Source organism: Gopherus flavomarginatus, chromosome 2 (genome assembly GCF_025201925.1).
Source record: "Gopherus flavomarginatus isolate rGopFla2 chromosome 2, rGopFla2.mat.asm, whole genome shotgun sequence".
NCBI lineage: Eukaryota > Metazoa > Chordata > Testudines > Testudinidae > Gopherus > Gopherus flavomarginatus.
Window position 1 is genome coordinate 247,534,044 of NC_066618.1, and position 18,671 is coordinate 247,552,714.

At 41.0% G+C, this 18,671-nt stretch overlaps 2 protein-coding genes and 1 long non-coding RNA gene across 3 annotated transcripts in view; 1 reads left to right on the top strand and 2 right to left on the bottom strand.

Moving 5' to 3' along the window:
* The window catches only part of LOC127045143 (uncharacterized), a 1,042,790-nt gene that overhangs the window by 887,857 nt on the left and 136,262 nt on the right, over window positions 1–18,671 (top strand). The gene's annotated exons all lie outside the window — the stretch shown is intronic.
* The window catches only part of TPD52 (tumor protein D52), a 232,757-nt gene that overhangs the window by 88,093 nt on the left and 125,993 nt on the right, over window positions 1–18,671 (bottom strand). The gene's annotated exons all lie outside the window — the stretch shown is intronic.
* Window positions 1,726–9,353, bottom strand: LOC127045457 (uncharacterized). The gene is made up of 3 exons (XR_007772731.1): window positions 8,957–9,353; window positions 8,010–8,189; window positions 1,726–3,757 (listed from the first exon to the last, which is right to left on the bottom strand). It is a non-coding gene; the product is annotated as an uncharacterized LOC127045457 (long non-coding RNA).

An 18,671-nucleotide genomic window follows, 5' to 3' on the forward strand; every position in this document is an offset into this window, starting at 1 on the left:
GATGGTTTGGAATCTCCCAAAGAAGAGAAAATTGAGTCTGGATCCATCTGTCTCTCAAAGCCGAGGCAGAGGACGACTGCTCTGTTATGATGTTCCAGCATCCACCAGATATCTTCCAGAGTCCCACTGGAACATGGGGACAGTCTACTGAGGAGAGCAGGTTCAGCTAAGTAGATAGATAGTGGTGGATTTGATGTCACATTATACTAAGCATTATACTTGGTAGTAAGTTGTTGCAGGAACAGACTGTGCTGTAATGTATTATTAATAATCATATATCTCAAAGGGTAGGTGATCTATGAAGGCACAAATTGGAATTAGGTACCCAGTTCCCATTGAGTTTCAGTGGGATTTGGGCACCTAACTGCTCTTTGTGCCTTTAAAAGTCTCCCCCATAATCTCATTTACTACCCTATGATCTCTAGGAGGTGTGTAACCTTGTGTAAATTATATATCCACTTTACAAATGTATTGCCTTGAGGTGCAAAAAGTCTAAGGTTATTTTGGCACTCTGCACTCTGAAACCCTCATATTCACCGCTATCATATGATTATAGGTTTTGTATAAAATATGCCTTTGGAGATATCATTTTGTAAGTCTTGGTCTGTTGAACAATGATAACCTGTTGGATTGTTTGTACAATCATTGTAAGCGAAGCTATCAAGTATTACTATATGTGTTACTGAAATATACTGTTAAGTTGGGAACATCCACAACCAGCCTGTTAGTTGCAACTAAGGATCATCCATCAATAGCCAGAAAAGTGTTAATGGATCATCAACACACAATCCACTATCCCAGGGCTTGGCTACACTTGCAAATTAGACCGCATTAAAACAGTTCCGGGCGCCCTAACTCATGATGCGTCCATGTTGGCAAGGCACGTAGAGCGCCTGGACGCCACAGCTGGAGAACTCCTGGTAAACCACCTCCATGAGAGGCATAACGTTTGCTGCGCCCTGGCTGGAGCACCGCAGTGCCAGTGTGGGCGCCCTGGTCTATTAATGCGCTCTGGTCGGCCTCCAGAAGTGTCCCACAATGCCTGTTCTAGCTACTCTGGTCATCACTTTGAACTCTATTGCCCTAACCTCAGGTGACCAACCGTCAGACTTGCCCTTTAAATTCTCTGGGAATTTTGAAAATCACCTTCCTGTTTGTTCAGTAAGGCATGGAGTGCTGTCTGCGAATCTTTCCAGGTGACCATGCCTCCATGCACCACGCGATCCCCAGTATGGAGCAATGGTGCGGTGCAGACCTCATCAGTGTTTGTGGGGAGGAAGCTGTCCAGTCACAGCTGCGCTCCAGCCATAGGAATTACGATACCTTCGGGCAGATATCAACGGACATGATGGAAAGGGGCCATGACCGGGACACACTGCAGTGCAGGGTTAAAGTGAAGGAGCTGAGGAATGCGTACCGAAAGTGTGCGATACAAATCGCCACTCCAGTGCTGCCCCCTGTGACCTGCTGTTTCTACAAAGAGCAGGATGCAATACTTGGGGGAGACCCCACATCCACTCCAAAGACCACCATGGACACTTCAGAGCCCAGTTCAATAAGGCAGGAGGAAGAGGAAAGCAGAAGCAAGGGTGCTGAGGAGGAGGGAGACAGCCAGGAATCCCTAGATGCATGCAGGCAGGAGCTGTTTTCAAGCCAAGAGAAAGGTAGCCAGTCGCAGGGGACAGTGCTTGGGGAAGAACAAACAGCAGAGGAGGTGCCCGGTAAGCAGCTTTTGTTTTGGGAAAGAAGTTATTCGGTGTGGGCTCTTGGGGTGAGGAGGGTTAGGGCTGCATGCCTGCCTAGATGAGGAATAGGACGTTGCTGTGCTCTCTCACATTGTGGTAATCGGCCTCAGTGATCTCTTCCAAGGTCTCATGCAGAAGCTGGGCAATCCACTTGCGCAGGTTCCTTGGCAGAGCTACTGTGCTCCTTGTTCCAGTAAGGCTAACATGTCTATGCCACTGTGCCATGACAGGAAGGGGGACCATTGCTGCACACAGGCAAGTTGTATATGGACCAGGGCATAAGGACCCCCAGCCTTTGTCCCAAAACTCTTTCCCTTGTGCCCTCATGTCACCGCCAACCCACTTTCCCCAACATCCAGGTTCTTATCGCCACCAGCTGCCTCCAACACCTGTAGCTTCACCACCCAGCCCTGCAAATTACAACCCTCACTCACTGCACTCAACCCCCATCACCATGCATTTTAGCCAGCCTGAAGTGCAGCACTCATTGCACTGCACTCCAGACAGGAAGGCTGAATATGATAACAGGACATACACAAATCTGCGAGTGTACCGTTCCCCACCCCATCCCCTTGCCCTTTCTGTTTCCTAAGCAGTTGTGTTTCTTTTCAATAAATGAATTTTCTTGTCAATAAATGAATTTTTTGGCTATGAAAACATTCTTTATTATTGCATTAAGTAAAAGACACCGTAGCCCAGGAAAGTAACAGGCACTGCAAGTCAGTGTAGCAAACACAGATTCCTACTAACATTGGAACCATGGCACTTCACTCCTCATGCAAGGCACCAAACATTACTGGTGGCTTTCAGCCTCAAATTGCTCTCTCAAGGCATCCCTATCTTTGTAGCCCCATGCTAGGCCCCTCTAATAGCCCTGCTCTCTGGCTGTTCAAATTCAGCCTCGAGATGTTGAACCTTGGAGGTCCATGCCTGAGTGAATCTTTCACCCCTCCCTTCACAAAAGTTATGGAGGGTACAGCATGCGGATATAACCATTGGGATGTTGTCATCGGCCAGGTCCAGCTTCCCATACAGATAGCACCAGTGGCCCTTTAAATGGCCAAAAGCACATTCCACAGTCATTCTGCACCAACTTGGCCTGTTGTTGAACCACTCCTTGCTGCTGTCATGGCTCCCTGTGTAGGGTTTCATGTGCCATGGCACTAAAGGGTAAGCAGGGTCTCCAAGGATCACAATGGTCATTTTGACTTCCCTAACGGTGATCTTCTGGTCTTGGAAGAAAGTCACGGCCTGCAGCTTCCTGAATAGGCCTGTGTTCCGAAAGATGTGTGCATCATATACTTTTCTGGACCAGACTGAGTTAATGTCAATGAAACGCCCACGATGACCCACAAGCGCCTGGAGAACCATCGAGAAATACCCCTTCCAATTTACATACTCGGAGGCTAGGTGGGCTGGTGCCAGAATTGGAATATGCGTCCCAGCTATCGCCCCCCGCAGTTAGGGAAACCCATTTGTTCAAAGCCAGTCACAATGTCATGCACGTCACCCAGAGTCACAGTTCTTCTAAGCAGGATGCGATTAATGGCCCTGCAAACTTGCATCAACACAATTCCAGCCGTTGACTTTCCCACTCCAAACTGGTTAGCGACGGATCAGTAGCTGTCTGGAGTTGCAAGCTTCCAGACTGCAAAAGCCACCCACTTCTCCACCGGCAGGGCTGCTCTCAATCTCGTGTCCTTGTGCCGCAGAATGGGGGCGAGCTCAGCACACAATCCCATGAAAATGGCTTTTCTCATCCGAAAGTTCTGCAGCCACTTCTCGTCATCCCAGACTTGCATGACGTGATTCCACCACTCAGTGCTTGTTTCCCAAGCCCAAATGTGGCCATGCTAGTGTGCTTGCAGCTGACTGTGTGAATACATTGTGGTCTCCAAGGGCTGGTTTAACTCACAATGCTCTACATCTGCAAGTGTAACCATGCCCTTGGAGGAGGCATGTACACCCGAGGGCAGACTAACCCACGTCACAGCAAAGATCTTTCCAGCAAGCTGGAAGAAAATAGAGAGACAGTGACATCATCGCTTGGCCTCTGACTCCTCCGCTCCCAACTCACCTGGAAGACCGTTTGGAGGACAAAGACTTTGAACTGGGGAAGGATGGTCCCAGACTGTGTATTGAGGAACTAAACCTGCTTGTACCATCTGTCAGAGTGAGACATTGTTTAATTCAACTGTTGCTTAAAGTAGAAGTTTCATTTTCTTAAGGTAACTATCTCTGACCTTTATGCCTACCACTTATAATGACTTAAAAATCTATCTTTCTGTAGTTAATAAACCTTTTTATATTTTACTTATAAACAGTGTGTTTTGGTTGAAGTGCTTGGGAAATCTCAGCTCAGTTTACAAAGGCTAGTGTGTGTCCATTCCTCATCGAGGGAGTGGCAAACTACTGAATGAACTTGCACTGCCCAAGGGAGCCTTGAGCAGTGTAAGATGGTACAGATCTGGAATGCAAGGCTAGGGAAAATTGGCTGGAGCCTCTCTATTGATGATTCATGATGGCTGAGAGATCATTCATGTAACACAGTTGGGTGTGTTCCTGCCTGTGGATGTCTGTGTAAGTGCAGTACCTGCTAGAGGTTTGTAGCTTGACATCAGCATCATAGTGAGGGCCCGCCCATATTGGTGGGACAGAGGGCTCAGCAGTCCCACAATCCAGGTTGCACCTCAGACACCGCCTCACAGTTATGCAGTCTTTATCAATGTGTGTATATATATATTACAGCGTTGCCAACTCTTGCAACTTTACTGCAAGTCTCCAGATAACTGTGCTCATACACACAGCCCCTGCTCCTGGAGCCCTGTAAATTATGTGAGAAAATATTTTTTTAAACAAAGATAGTTTTTAAATTTAGCCTACCCGGCTGATCTATCTAAAATCAGTGGCGGGCAACCTGTGGCCTGCATGTGACCTGTCGGGGTAATCTGCGGGCAGGCCGCGAGACAGTTTGTTTACATTGACCATCCGCAGGCACAGTCACCCACAGTTCCCAGTGGCCGCGTTTCACCGTTCCCGGCCAATGGGAGCCGCGGGAAGCAGCACAGGCTGGCTGCCACTTCCCGCAGCTCCCATTGGCCAGGAATAGTGAACCGCAGCCACTGGAAGCTGTGGGTGGCCGTATCTTCAGGCGGTCAATGTAAACAAACTGTCTCACGGCCTGCCAGCGGATTACCCTGATGGGCCGCGTGCGGCCTGCGGACCACAGGTTGCTCACCACTGATCTAAATTGTGACAATATTTAAAAAACAAAGTCTAGATACTAACAATTTTCTTGAATTTTGGTTAAATTGTAAAGGACTAACAAGGGTGCTAAAATAACCATGTAAAAATATATCAAAGATCATATAGTCTCAAAATTTTCATTTTTAAAGACTACAATCATTTGCATTTTGAAAAGACTAGTACATAAAGCACCAAGAGATTCAAACATCAGCACTATAAAATTCTCTCAGCATGGCTAGCTTCAAAACCTCAAATCCCTAAGACAGCCTGTTTTATAGCGAATATTGCTCTCAATGATCTGCTTAGTCTGAGAAAGTTGATAGACATTTGCTCTGTGGGTTAACTAGGCCCTCCTTTAGTTGAGTGCAGCTATGTGCAGTGAATCACTGCAAAAAGCCACGTTCATTGACAGGTACCTTTCCCTCCCTCCTTCTCTTTCTTTTTAAGCACACAATGGCAAAGCTGGATGGGAAAATGCCTGGCTGCTTTGTTTCAGGTCTGGACAGCATCTCACTTTCCCACAACAGGTAGGCACAAGCACAGAATGCTACTGAATGCACAAGACCTTGCCAGAGGCTGAAACCACTAGTTTCTGCTCCTGTCTCAGACGAGGCCCATTTTCTACTGACCCTGGCTCTTTGCCAAAGCCTAATTAAGACACTTCAGAATGTCAGAGTGTTAACCCTGTACTGCTCTTATCTGGTTTGTAAGAGGCTCTATGACATGTGCTTCCATTTTCTGGAAATATTTGTGTAACCCAGACTTTATTCACACTCTGGAACTGAGTCCTCAGTGTTTTTGTGCCTCTACTTCTTCAAGTAAAGAGTAGTGACCGGAGTAGACTGTACTATATGGTTTTAGAAACCTCTCTAAAACAACATGAAGCCACTTACTAAGTTGGGTATCCGTTTTGATTTCTTCCTCTTTTTTTTTTTTTTTAAGGGAAAAACAAAATTTTTATCAAGTCCAATGTGAACAAGATAAACCTTTTTTTTAAAAAAGAAAAGCTATGTAAATTCTTTATCTTTTCAATGATATTTTGCAAACTTTGAAATCTCTACAGCTACCATTTATTCATAGGGTGGGGGCACTCAAAGCACAGACTCACTCTCTCATGTAAAATAGAAAATCAAACAGAAAACAGTACTTGCTAGACTATCAATATCGTCTATTGGTCTTGTGCTAAGAAAAATCACTACCAGACTGAATGAGGGGAAGCAGTGACAATAGTCCAAATGGTTGAAAGGAAGCTCACTGTTGAGGCTGACTTGTACTGATTGTAATCTATATATTCATGGTCCACAACCCTGTTTAACTATTACATCCTGTGGGGCAACACTGAGCCACCAGCTGAGTCCATTCAGCTCTGATAGTTGAAAATATCTCAATTTGAATACAAAAATGTGCGTGTGACACAGGAAAATGTAGAAAATTGACCGAAAATTGGTCTAGGTTTTTAAAAGTTACCATAATGTACAATTCTCAGCAGACTATGTGGTCACCATCATCTTACAAACTCTAGGAATACACATTTGTCAGAGAGGCGCTAACTACTCCAGGGAAATAAACACTGAATTTTACACAACCTAAATCAGGTATTTTGTAATCCAATCTCATTCACTTGTGCTTTCCATGTATTAGTTCCTATGGTAGGAAAAACAAAATGATTTTACAATGCCATGCCTGAACTAGCCCCAGGGGTGCACAAGAGTAACTACGTGCTGTGTCTTCCTCTATGGAGGTAGAATATTTTACAATACCCTCAGATTTAGCTGGCACAGTACTAACAAAGATGTCAAATCCCTCCTATATCAGGGCTTCTATAAACCAGCATTTGGCGCATTCATTCCAACAAATCTAGAAAGTGTCATCTTTCTATACATTATGTTAATGTGTTCAATATTTGCTCAAACAAATTTTCAAACTGAAATCAATACATGTGGCTTTGTGCTTTTTAAAGATTTGTTATTCTTTTTAAAAAGTTAGCAAAACTGGGGCTTGCATATTTTTATACCATGCTACGCTTCGCTGCCTCCTGAAATAAATTAAACAAAATTTTTCTAAAAAAAGTTGTCACCAAGTAGTGTTGTAAAATTAAGTTAAGCAACTGAATTCACAAACTACATTCATTTTCCGACACACCAAATGATCATTATAGTCAACCTCTAAGACAAAAACTATATCTGTGAGGGACTGGTCTTATTCTATAGAGCTTCTGCTTTCTTACTCTCCTACACCGCAGCTAGTCTCCAGCTGAAATCCACAGAACCCATCTCTCTGGATGACTGCTCTCCCATGCTGAACATCTGACAACTTCCAGAAGCTAGAGGGTATGTCCTGGAATGTATTTTTAGTATAATAGGTAACTCGAGCTTCCCTTAAGTTCTTTTGAACTAAGAGAGACAACTTGTGCCAAGTGTAATGTGGTTTTTACACATGCTTGGGGCCTTTGTTGAAACACACCAACTAATTTCTGTTAGAACATCATTTTTATGAATCACTTCATTTTCCTTTTAAGAAAGGTACACAAACTGAGCCCATTTGGATTATGGCCACATGGTTTCACAGTTCTGACATAATAGCAATACATTTAGGTATGACATAACCTAGCATTCCAGGATAAGAAAGATTATTCTCCATTTATGAACTTTAGTATAAGGAGAGATGCTAAAAAAATATGACTGTTACACTGTGAATTAAGTATCACATGGTAAAAATTAAATGCAACTAAAAAAACAGACCAACCGAAAAAATACTTTATAAGGATGATCTGACCCCCTGTATATAAGCAGAGATGTTAAAATCTAGAGCAAATTTTCCTTTTGCAAGCACAGGTCTTTACGCAGAAGGAATTTATTGTGGTTAACTTTTTAAATAATGTATGCTGTTATACCATAGGTCAAGGAGAGGTTCTCAGAGCTGGTCAAAGGCATCCTGTTTTTCATTTCTTTTTAAGACAAGCATTTTAAGTATCGCTATTTCCAGGAAAGAACTAATGCGCTGGTCAGCGCTGGGTACCTTCATGATGCTTTTTTTCCATTGCTATCATTGATCTGAAGAACAGCTTGCACCAACAGGATACTAATAAGTTGTTAGTTTCTGGTTAACATTGGAGCCTTCAGTGAGACTGATCCTTCTGAGAACACGGAGCCAAAATGGGGTAGTTCAATACTGCATGCACCCTCTGCTACACTTCTCCTATAAAACAAGGAGGAAGTGCATTCATTACACGTGATGGAAAAGCTTCAACTCCACTGCCTTACTATGATGATTTACAGAGCAGTGTTGCATACCTTGTACACTATTTCCCCACGCTTTTGTTGATTTAATTTCCATCCGAAACCTCCCCATCTATTTCAAGCTTTAGTCCCAAACTGGGAGTCTACGATCTTTCCAAACTAACAGAACAAACTGGACAGTTCACAGTGGATAATTTTAAAGTAGATTTATTTGTATCTCCCAATTCACTTAACACACAGATTATTTCAATGTTTCTCCCCCCAAGCAACTTCCCTTCCAGTACCTAGTGCTACCCTTCAGAACGTCCATAATGACAAGGATGTTCACACACCTTTTAATAACTCTGGAGGCACATCTGAGGGCATGACTCCATTTTTGTTCTTTCCTAGATGGCATCCTTATAACTAGGAATTGAAGAGAGTCATCCAGGGAAGGGGGGGGGGGGGGCATTACCATAGACATACTGCAGCTGAGACATTTCAGCATCTGCATCAACTTAGGCACCGGAACTAGCTAGCTTTGAGGAATGCTGAGCTTGGGGAGAGTCTGGTACTGTGGCAGGTGGAGCTTGTGAAAGGACAATTCCAGCCTAGGAGCCCACAGCTGACAATATCAGTTTCAGCACCAGAGGAAAAATATTGATGCCTGTTGGACTCTGAAAAAAGCAATGAATGGGTAGGCAGATTTGGTGCTGCAGAAGACAACCAAGAGAGATCTGGACTTACCTTTGCCTCTCACCTCACTAGCTCCTAATGAACAGAAGCAAAAAGCCAGTGAGATTGTTCATTTCTACAAGGGTGAATAGCAGTCTGAGTCTGGGGCAACGCTGATGTCTCTCTGGCCCACTCAGTAACTTGGTCTGGTTTGTGCAGGTAGCGGGACTTACGTACTCTTTGCTTCTCTCTAAGCAAGATACTATCTCCAGCTCTGGAGTCTTGAGCACAGAAAAGGCAGTTTTCTGGCTGCAGGGGATCAGGCAGTGTTTCCTGTTTTTAAGGTATTTTTTAGTTTCAGCTCTTTTAGCCATCTTGTAATGCCCCAGCCCAGCAGAAGGTGCATTCCCTATTCAGTGGAGGACCAGCAACAAGAGAGGAGGATTAGAAGGAGCAGAAGACAGTAAAAAGCACAAAAAACAAGGAAAGCTCTCACTGAAACAGAACCACATCTCAGAAGTTTATCCTCAATAAGAAACAAAGGAAAACTGTTGAATTTCAGAGGCCTCTGGAAGACAGAGTATTCCAGAGAATTACTTATTGGACAGGTCCCTGTGAGGTGGGTAAACAGCTTTTCTGCCATTATGCTTTAAGGATAATGACCTGCATCTCTAATAAGACTCAGAGGACATACCTTTGCAGGAGGAAGTTTCATAGTTTTACCAGCTACAGTTCTTCCACAGCTTTAAGGGGCTCTATCATATATTGGACCTAACATACTGCTGTACAGCACCTACTTTCCCTGTTTCATTAATTTTACAGCATCCAGAATATTTGGCTCCAAAGAAATTATATTAGGATACAAATGAAGAAGAGCAGTAAAGAGTTTGTTCTCACTGAAATATTTCTTGAAAGTTGCTTAGTCCAGAAGGACACATTATTTAACAATTTCTTAATTTATAGTCAAACGCAGGAAAGCAAGGAAAGGGAGGATGTGCTACAACTGATTTATATGCAAGTAACACTGGTGTCCATTCTACAATACACTGAAAGGAAAAAAAGTCTCCATAAAATAATTTATAGCCAGAAATGTTTTATCACCCTTGCACACTAGATTTACCATTACATTTTGGGGGTGCTGGCCTATTGTAATGACTTACATTTGGAAATCCTGGCAACAAAACATGAAACGATGATAGTAATTAATAAAAGCACCAAAGTGTAAAATCAATTACAACAGGCAGGCTTGCAAAAATATTTTGCAATGAGCACTCTGGGAAGTGGGGATACAAAATATTCTGCAGCCTTCACTCCCACTCCATAACAATTAAATAACTGAATATGGAGTTGAGAATGGTTAAACCTGGAGTCATGGGAAAGCTCTGAAATGTAAGGTAGAAGTATACAAACAGCTGTGGCTGGCGCTATTTTTGCTTACATGGATAAAGTATCCACCTTGTTGACCTGTCAGTCCCACTAATCCATTCTCTATTTCCAGTTAATATCATTAAAGTCCAGCGTTCAAGAGCCCAGGCACAGAATAGAAAACCACATATATTTTTTTCCATGGGGCGGTAACCAGATGTCAATAGCTGCAGCTGTGACTACATAATTACCTGTTTGCATTAACGTAGACCACAGTTTAGATTTAATAGGTCAGATGACAATGCAGGAAAATGCATTTAGCCTATGATTACCCCTTTTCAAACATTCTCTCACTCGCAACTTCGACCCTGGGAACATTGCAGGCACAGACTTAGGTCAATAAGAAACATTGGCCAGCACAATAGGCCTTGCCTCAAACAGCGCTGTTGACAGACACCAGCACAAAAGAAGTGAATAGAGTCCCCCTCAGTTCTCACACAGAGCGAAGAATGAGTCAGTGTACTGCTGCTTTGGTGCTCTGTTTGTACAGTGTATACAGCTTTTGTCCTCAGTCACTGTTCTCAGCTCAATGGGGGCTAAAGAGCCTAGGAAGTGAAGGCGGAAGAATGGCTCCACACTTTCTCCTGCAGCCAACAGCATATCCATGGGCACATGACAGGTCAAATAAGAAGCCCAATGTCACTGGTCAAATCTCTCCCAGCACCCCACTTTAAAGTAACAGCTACATTTCTGATTTAGACCCCAAGCTGGCCATATTCAGAACAGCATGTATCACTGGGATTTTGGCCTGAAGCCAACATATGAGCTTTAATTAATCTACTTTTTTTCCTTTCTTAAACCACTCCCATTCCATGGTTATCCCTAGCAATCCAATTCACTGCAGCAATGCTGGGTACTGAAGAATCACATCTTCAAGGAACATGGAGGTAAACTCAACTATGAATATGGATTATACTGGCTCTAAGTTATTTGAACAATTAGCTCAGAAGTGATAGAGAGCAATTTATTCAGCATTCTAAACTTCCAATATAATGAACTTTAATGGCAAAATTTATCAACAGCAAACAATAATCAGCTATGTTTTGATATTTCAAGGTACAAACACAAAAAGTTACATTGCACATGTATAGCTACAGCAGCAAGTATATCTATATGCACACCCACCTGTGCATATTCAGATTTACATTTAACAGACATTATAGTTGAATATATGCAAAATACTTAATACAAATTATCTTAATATCTCAAGAACCATATATAGTAAACTCGCATTTCTGTGTAAATAGTAATAACATTTACAGTACTATCTTTATGCTCATGTTTGACAGACAAAGCTGCTATCTTTTAAGACAATTCTAGCACAAAATCAAAACTGTATTACCTTTAACTGCTTCATAAATTAAATTAGATTATAAAACAATACATGCACTGTTTATTCTAAAAGAAGTGAGGTGGTTACTTGTGATTACATATTTATATTCTTATATGACTAGCATGGAGGTTGGAGTGGCTGAGAGAATAAGTTTTCATGCATCTGGCCTGATTTTCCGTTCATTTGTGGGTATGCCCACTCTGGGCATTCACTATAGGCTGTGGTAGTGCACATGGCTTGAACTGGCACGGAATGTGCAATGTAGGAAAGTATTTGTATGAAAGCAGATATGTGCCTGCAAACGTACTCAGAATCTAATTTAGGAAACTTCATTCAGAATCTTAAACAGTAATTTAAAAACACACTACCAAAAGAAATTTTGCAGTTCACAGTGTTATTCAAAACTGTTAATTACAGCTTTAGAACATCATCAGTTGGTATACTGGGTTCCTATAACATAGAAAAGTCCATGTATTTGAAATTTTGAACAAATACGGAGAAAGCGAGTCAGTGCCTAGCACTTCTTGTATGAACTGATCTAATTCACAGGGAGGAGAATCTTTCAAGCCAAAGTTTCCCTTATGATCAGTAAGGAAGAGGAATGTAAGGCCTTGTTTGCATGAGAAAGTTACACTGGTCTAGCTAAAGATGTTATTTTAAACCACTGCACACCTATGTGGGCACTCTTATTTGGGTTCAAGAGTGATTTATTCCTAACCAATTCCTAATTAATCTAAATTATGCCAAAATGAGTCTGATTTAAACTAAAATGAAAGTTTCCACACCTCCTTTTGCACTGGTTTAATTAACTGAGTTAAAAATCACACCTTCAAATAAACCAGTTCTAACTCTCTCATGTAGATATGCCCATGCCTGGGTGGGGCATAAGTACATCTCAAGTATCTTGAACAATTTTCAGTTTATAATGGGCTGTCCTTTAGATAACTGACATTCCCAGACAGTCCTCTTGTCATTTCTGCCTCATGCCACTGCCATCTTGTATCTGGGAATCAAGTGGGAATGCTGCATCCTGCCAGGCACAGAATCACAATTTGTTTACAGAACTGTTCACCGGAAGAGAGAGCTTCATTTTGCTCTGTAGTGACTCCTTCAAGCCAATTGCCAACAGCAGTCTCGTTGTGCTCTGGAGGGAGCTAAATCCAGTACTCAGCTGTGAAAAAGGATATCTGATACAGGGCCTTTGAAAGGGACGCAAAAGAGGAAAGAGTGACACACAAAGGACTCCCGTTAGAAACATTAACTCCTTTAATATTATTTAACACAAAGTTGAACCAACAAATATTAATAAAAATCCTAAACAAAGACAATACCTTAGCAACAGATTGAATTAATTCTTGTCAAACTGAGTGTCACATCTCAGTGCAGCTTAAAGATTACCTGTACAAATTTTAAAGTAATTGAGCTTTGTGCCCGTTTTCCTTCTTTGCTATCCATGGAAAGGCCTAAAAAGTTTGGCTGGTTTTTCCTGTTTTTTACACGCTTGTTTTTACCTTAAATATTTTTACTCTAAATATCAGTTTTGGTACTTCCTGATCTTACCAGAGGACTTTGGTGTCAGATGAACTATACAATAAACTCTTTTAACTTAGTCAAAGGGACAAGGTGTTGAATCTTTCCTTAGACATCCTTTCTCCAAATAGTTAGGTAGTCATTAAAGTGTAATAAGTGTTAAACACAAAAAATATATATATTTTTAACCAATATGCCTAAAAAGCCCTTTCCAGCTCAACTGTTACTCTTTTGGTTTTTGTAATGTCATAATTTCACTAATTCTACTGTCCTAGGAACAGATCTTCAGCTGGTGGAAATCACCACAGCACCACTGGCTTCCAAGAGGCTAAGTAGATTTGCACCAGCTGAGGATCTGAATGACAGACTTCCAAGCTTAACAGGACCTGACTAATATAAAAAGTAAGCAATTATAAACAAAGAACCTAAAACAAAGAAAAACAAAAAAACAAGCCCATACTCTTTCTTGATAAAGCAAAAAGAAAAATGGCACAAGTCAATTCTTCTCCCCTCCTCCCATTTCATGTAACCTTTAAAATACTGGATGGTTCTTTTACAACCATGTCTTCATATAACAGCGAGATACCAAGTTAAGGTGTCTTGCTTACCCATTATGGTTTTAATTTCATGATAGATATGTATCTACTTAAATTTACCAAGCAGGAACAAATTACATTTGTTTCTCATTGTACCCAGATTGGTCCTTTCCCTACCTTTATGGCAGTACTTCAGAGTTACTCACGCTAGGCTTTTATGTGCTGATGTAGGAACATCAGTGATCAAATTAGGCACTTTTCTATGTAGAACAAATCTGTCAAGTCTCCAACCACTTAATTTAATAGACATCTTCAGAGCTTTTCAAAACAGTTCCTTCAGGATGTTTCAGGCCATTAATTCTCACCCAAGCTGGGTGGCTTGATTTTCAGTTCTTTAGCTAAAAATAAAGTGTTCCAAAATGCTAACAAAAGAAAATGGAAAATTTGCTTCTCTTGACAATCAACACGTGTAACAAAGGGGGCGGGGGGATGGAAGGGAAAAGCAGAATGTTGTTTTTGTTAGAAAAGCTGTTCCATTTTTGACTATCAACTTACTTCACATTTCAATGTCCATAAATCATACCTATTTTCAGTGTGTCTCACCAAGTACTACTAGCAACATGCATCTCTGCTGGCTGCTATCGTTTTTTAAATGCTGATAGCAATATGGCAGCAGTGACCACACACAGACTACAGTGTTGAGTAAGGTGATATTCTAATAGTACTGAGTGGCTTTTAAAACATGAACAGTTTAAAAAAAAAAAACAACAACAAAAAACGAATGCAGCTTTCACTCACAGTAAGCTTTTCCCAATGGAGCAGCAAGTCCTTTCCTTTCCCTCCCTCCCTCTCTTTTCCACAATGAAAAATCCTAAAAAGCTTAGACAAGTTGCGTAAACAAAATATACTGATGTGGAGCATGCTGCTAGAAGTACTTTCATCCAATCAGGATAATCACCATAATCTAGTCATTGTTCTGACCTACTCATTTCCTTCAGTACCTCTGCCCCTAACTTCTGAAAATATTTCTGATGGAAAAGTCTCTGCCATTATGTATTATCTGTCCCCTCCCCATGTAGAACTGATAAATGAAATTGTTTTCAATTGTTCACTTTATTAATGTAACTTCTGTTCACCATTCACTACACTTGCCTACACTGTAACTTCTGTTCTATATTGTAATTCAAACCCCATTTTAAAACACTCACTCCCATTTTGTAAAAGCTTCCTCCAACCTTCATTTTTGCAAACCCTGCTGTAATCTTATTAGTTTAGTTTAGATGTGTGAATGAGGTATGTATGAATGATGGAATCAACCTCCAGCCCCAGCCTGTCCTGATGAGATAAAAGTTCAAATACCAATGGCTGAAGACCTAGACAACAGCCCTAAACAAAGTAAGAAGCATCCACCCTAAAAAGAAAAGGACAACAGAACAACAGAAGGAAGATCAAAGCCAGGTCCAAGGCTGAAAGTCACGCCTGCAATTGATGGGTGATCAATCTAAACCCAGAGGCAGCGTGACACAGCAAGACCTATAGACTTTGAATCCTAACTAAAAGCCTATAAAAAAGAAGGGTGAGATGAGAGACTCTGGGTAACATTCTGCTGCCAACATGGAAGAACATCGGTGCCTGCCCAACAGAGATCCAGCTCGGCCTTGTGCCCATCTTTCCTGGCCAGTTAGCTGCCACAAGCTACGAACCCAAGCTGCAAAATCAAGCCATGAACTTAAACTATCTTCAGGACTGGTAACTATGCAGCAGCTGCAGAACACCTGATGAATGTGGATTGTGTGTGTGAATAGGTACTAGGTATAATGTGAGTGTGTGTGTGTGTGTGTGTGTGTGTGTGTATAGGTAATAGGTATAATGTGTGTGTATAAAGAATTAAGATATTAGTTATTAGTCATAAATTGTTATCATAATGAATGTGGCATCTTTGTCTTATCCCCTTTAAAAAGATCCTGCTGGTTTTTACTGGTCTAATATAATTGGTATAACATCCATCCACACAAAATTGCTCATTTCTATAATAAACCTCCACTTTCATGGGGTTTATAAATCAGCCTCAAAAATTCCCTCAAGACTGAGACTTGGACAGATCTGAGTCTAGGATGGAGTTTTCTTTACTGATATATTTGCGGGTGGAGGTAAGGGACGAGTGAATTCCTAAATTGCACATTTGCTGTAAAACACCATTTTCTGTTTGTGCTTTCAGGTGCTTAACACTTAAGCTGAGATTTTCAAAGCTGCTTAATGAGAACTGGGTGCCCCAATCCCCTAGGCCACTTTGAAAAGGTCATTCTTTAATATTCTTGTTTCTCAATATGAATTTCACATGCACTTGTTTCAAGATTGGAGCATTGCCTCTAAATATGCTGATAACAAATTACAAAATAGGAAGGCAGTGCTAGCCCTAGAGGAGCCGAAGTGCATCTTCACGGATTTTTCTGGGATGAGGGGGGATAGTTAAAATTAGTTTTATTATGTCCCACTAAGGTCTGATCCCAAGTGGTGCTTCCTGCCACAACTCCCATGGATGACCCTTCCCCTCTCAAGTTCAGCAAATATTGATGCATGACTAAATTGAAATTGACAAATTGCAAATGCTTTCAAAGCAACTATATATGATCTTTAATTAATTCTCAATATATAACATCAATCAGGCTGACCATGTTACCAGCCAGTACTTTCTTAATATAATAAAGCAACCTGAGAAGAACAGTCAATCATATAGTTGTGCTGGATGCACATTTCCAAAGTTGCCAAGTCTAGCAATTATATCCTGAGTCTTTGCAATATTTGGTATTTTTCTTAAAGCCCGAACCCCAGGAATCTTGTTATCACATGAGAATCTCAGCTTTAATTTTTTTTTTTTTTTAAGTGCCTAGCCTTCAAATTTGAGAAAATTAGCTTGAAAACACGAACCTGAAAGACTCAGGCTAGAAGGGAGGGACAGCTCAGTGGCTTGAGCATTGGCCTGCTAAACGCAGAGTTGTGAGTTCAATCCTTGAGGGGGCCACTTAGGGATCTAGGGCAAAAAATGGTCCTGCTACTGAAGGCAGGGGGCTAGACTTGATGACCTTTTGAGGTCCCTTCCAGTTCTAGGAGATTGGTATATCTCCAATTATTACCTATTACCTAAAAGGAACACAAAAATTATTGGCTTAAAAATCACAAAATTTAAGAAAATCTCATGAGTTTTGAGCATCTAGGATTGATAATACTGCATTCCTAGAACTATAAACTTGTACGTAGAGGGTCCCTCATGTCATTCTTCATCTCTTTTTAGACTGCCCACTATAACTATTCCATAGGAGACAGGCTATATTTTTAACTACTTAGTATAAATAAAGACATAATGAAATAATTTTTCTTATTGTAGGATATATTCATATGGGCCCTCAGAGAATCTGTACGTATATGAAGATTCATCATTCGTATTTCATCCAAAATAGAATCAATGCATTTTTAGTTCCAGAAACAGAAGAGTCTATTTAGCAACTCTATGTCCCTAATGTTTAAAACACCTCCAGATACAAATAGAAGTGCCCTCAGACAATTGTACACCTTTTATATTATTACCTCCTCACCAGTCATCCAGGATTCACAAATCCTTTAAGGCACTTTCCCGCCGAATCCCTCCAAAACTATTATCTCAGGCTGCACCCAAAATGGTTGGGTGGAATCTCAAGTTGGTGGTTTTAATTATAGTAGTTAGAATATTCCAGTACGACAAAAGTTCTCATTAAAAGTGAGTTACAAGGTTATTGGGTTTTTTTAATACAAAAAAAAAAATAAAGAGTCCCTCCACAGACTGCACATATTGATTTAAATTAGGTCTGTCCATATATTTTTAATCAGAACGTTAAAATCTATTCTCCTTCCAATTTACTTGCCAGATCCTGAGTTTAGAATTCCAGCTTCTGCAACTATGGAGGTCCAACACCTGAAACATACCAGGAAACACAGTGCTTCCTGCTCACATTAATGTTTGGGTACACTTTAGTCAAAATATTCAGACCTAATGTGCTAGCCAAATAAACCTTTTGATAAATATGAATAACCATGACGTAAGGGCAATCATGCTTTTCTGTGTGGTCACACAGTGCTTACAGACTGTGGCCCTGGATCAAAAGGAGCCAAGGACAACTTATGGACCTCTTTGTTCTCCAAGAGCTGCTTCTCCAACACTCTCTCCCCCACATGCAGGATGTCATGTGGCCTTACAGTGCAAAAACTGTGCTTGCACAGCCGTCACAAGCTCTCTCAATATGACAAACACTACATTGGTGTAAAATGTCCAATTTTTTTCTCCTTTCTGCCTATGCTGCATCAAACACAGTGCCAGAATGAAAAGAAGTGATTTGCAGGGTAACTTGCTCTGCTGTGAGACTGATGCTAGACATGTGATAATATGTACTCAATATTCATTATTGTACTGGTCCATCATCAGTGCAAATCAATTGCACTTTGATCACCCATAAACTGCAGTATGTTATTTCATCAACTAAAGCTTAAAGTACCAACTATCAGTTATGTAAAATTTAAGACATATTCCAAAAAATATTTACAGACCTAAAGGCTCCAGGAACTGTGGAAGTACAGTCCTTGTGTATTACTGAATATCACACACACAAAAAAACACCTCAATTTGTGGCTGAAAATAACTATTTCAGAATGACATACAGTGGGTGACAAAAATGTCAATTGTAAAGTAACCAACCATAATAATATGTGCACAGGAGATAAAATATTATAATTTTGAAAAAAGACACACTGCTATAAATAAAGTTTGCAGTTATTTGCTGTAGTGTACAGATTAAGTCTGCAGTCAGAGGGCTTCTCTGAAAGTATGGTATAGAAAGAAAAGATGAAATTGTTTGATCACAGACACAGTGGCACCACATGCATTGTTTGGGCTACACAGCTTTGTGAAAAAGGGAGTTCATACCACCTCCTT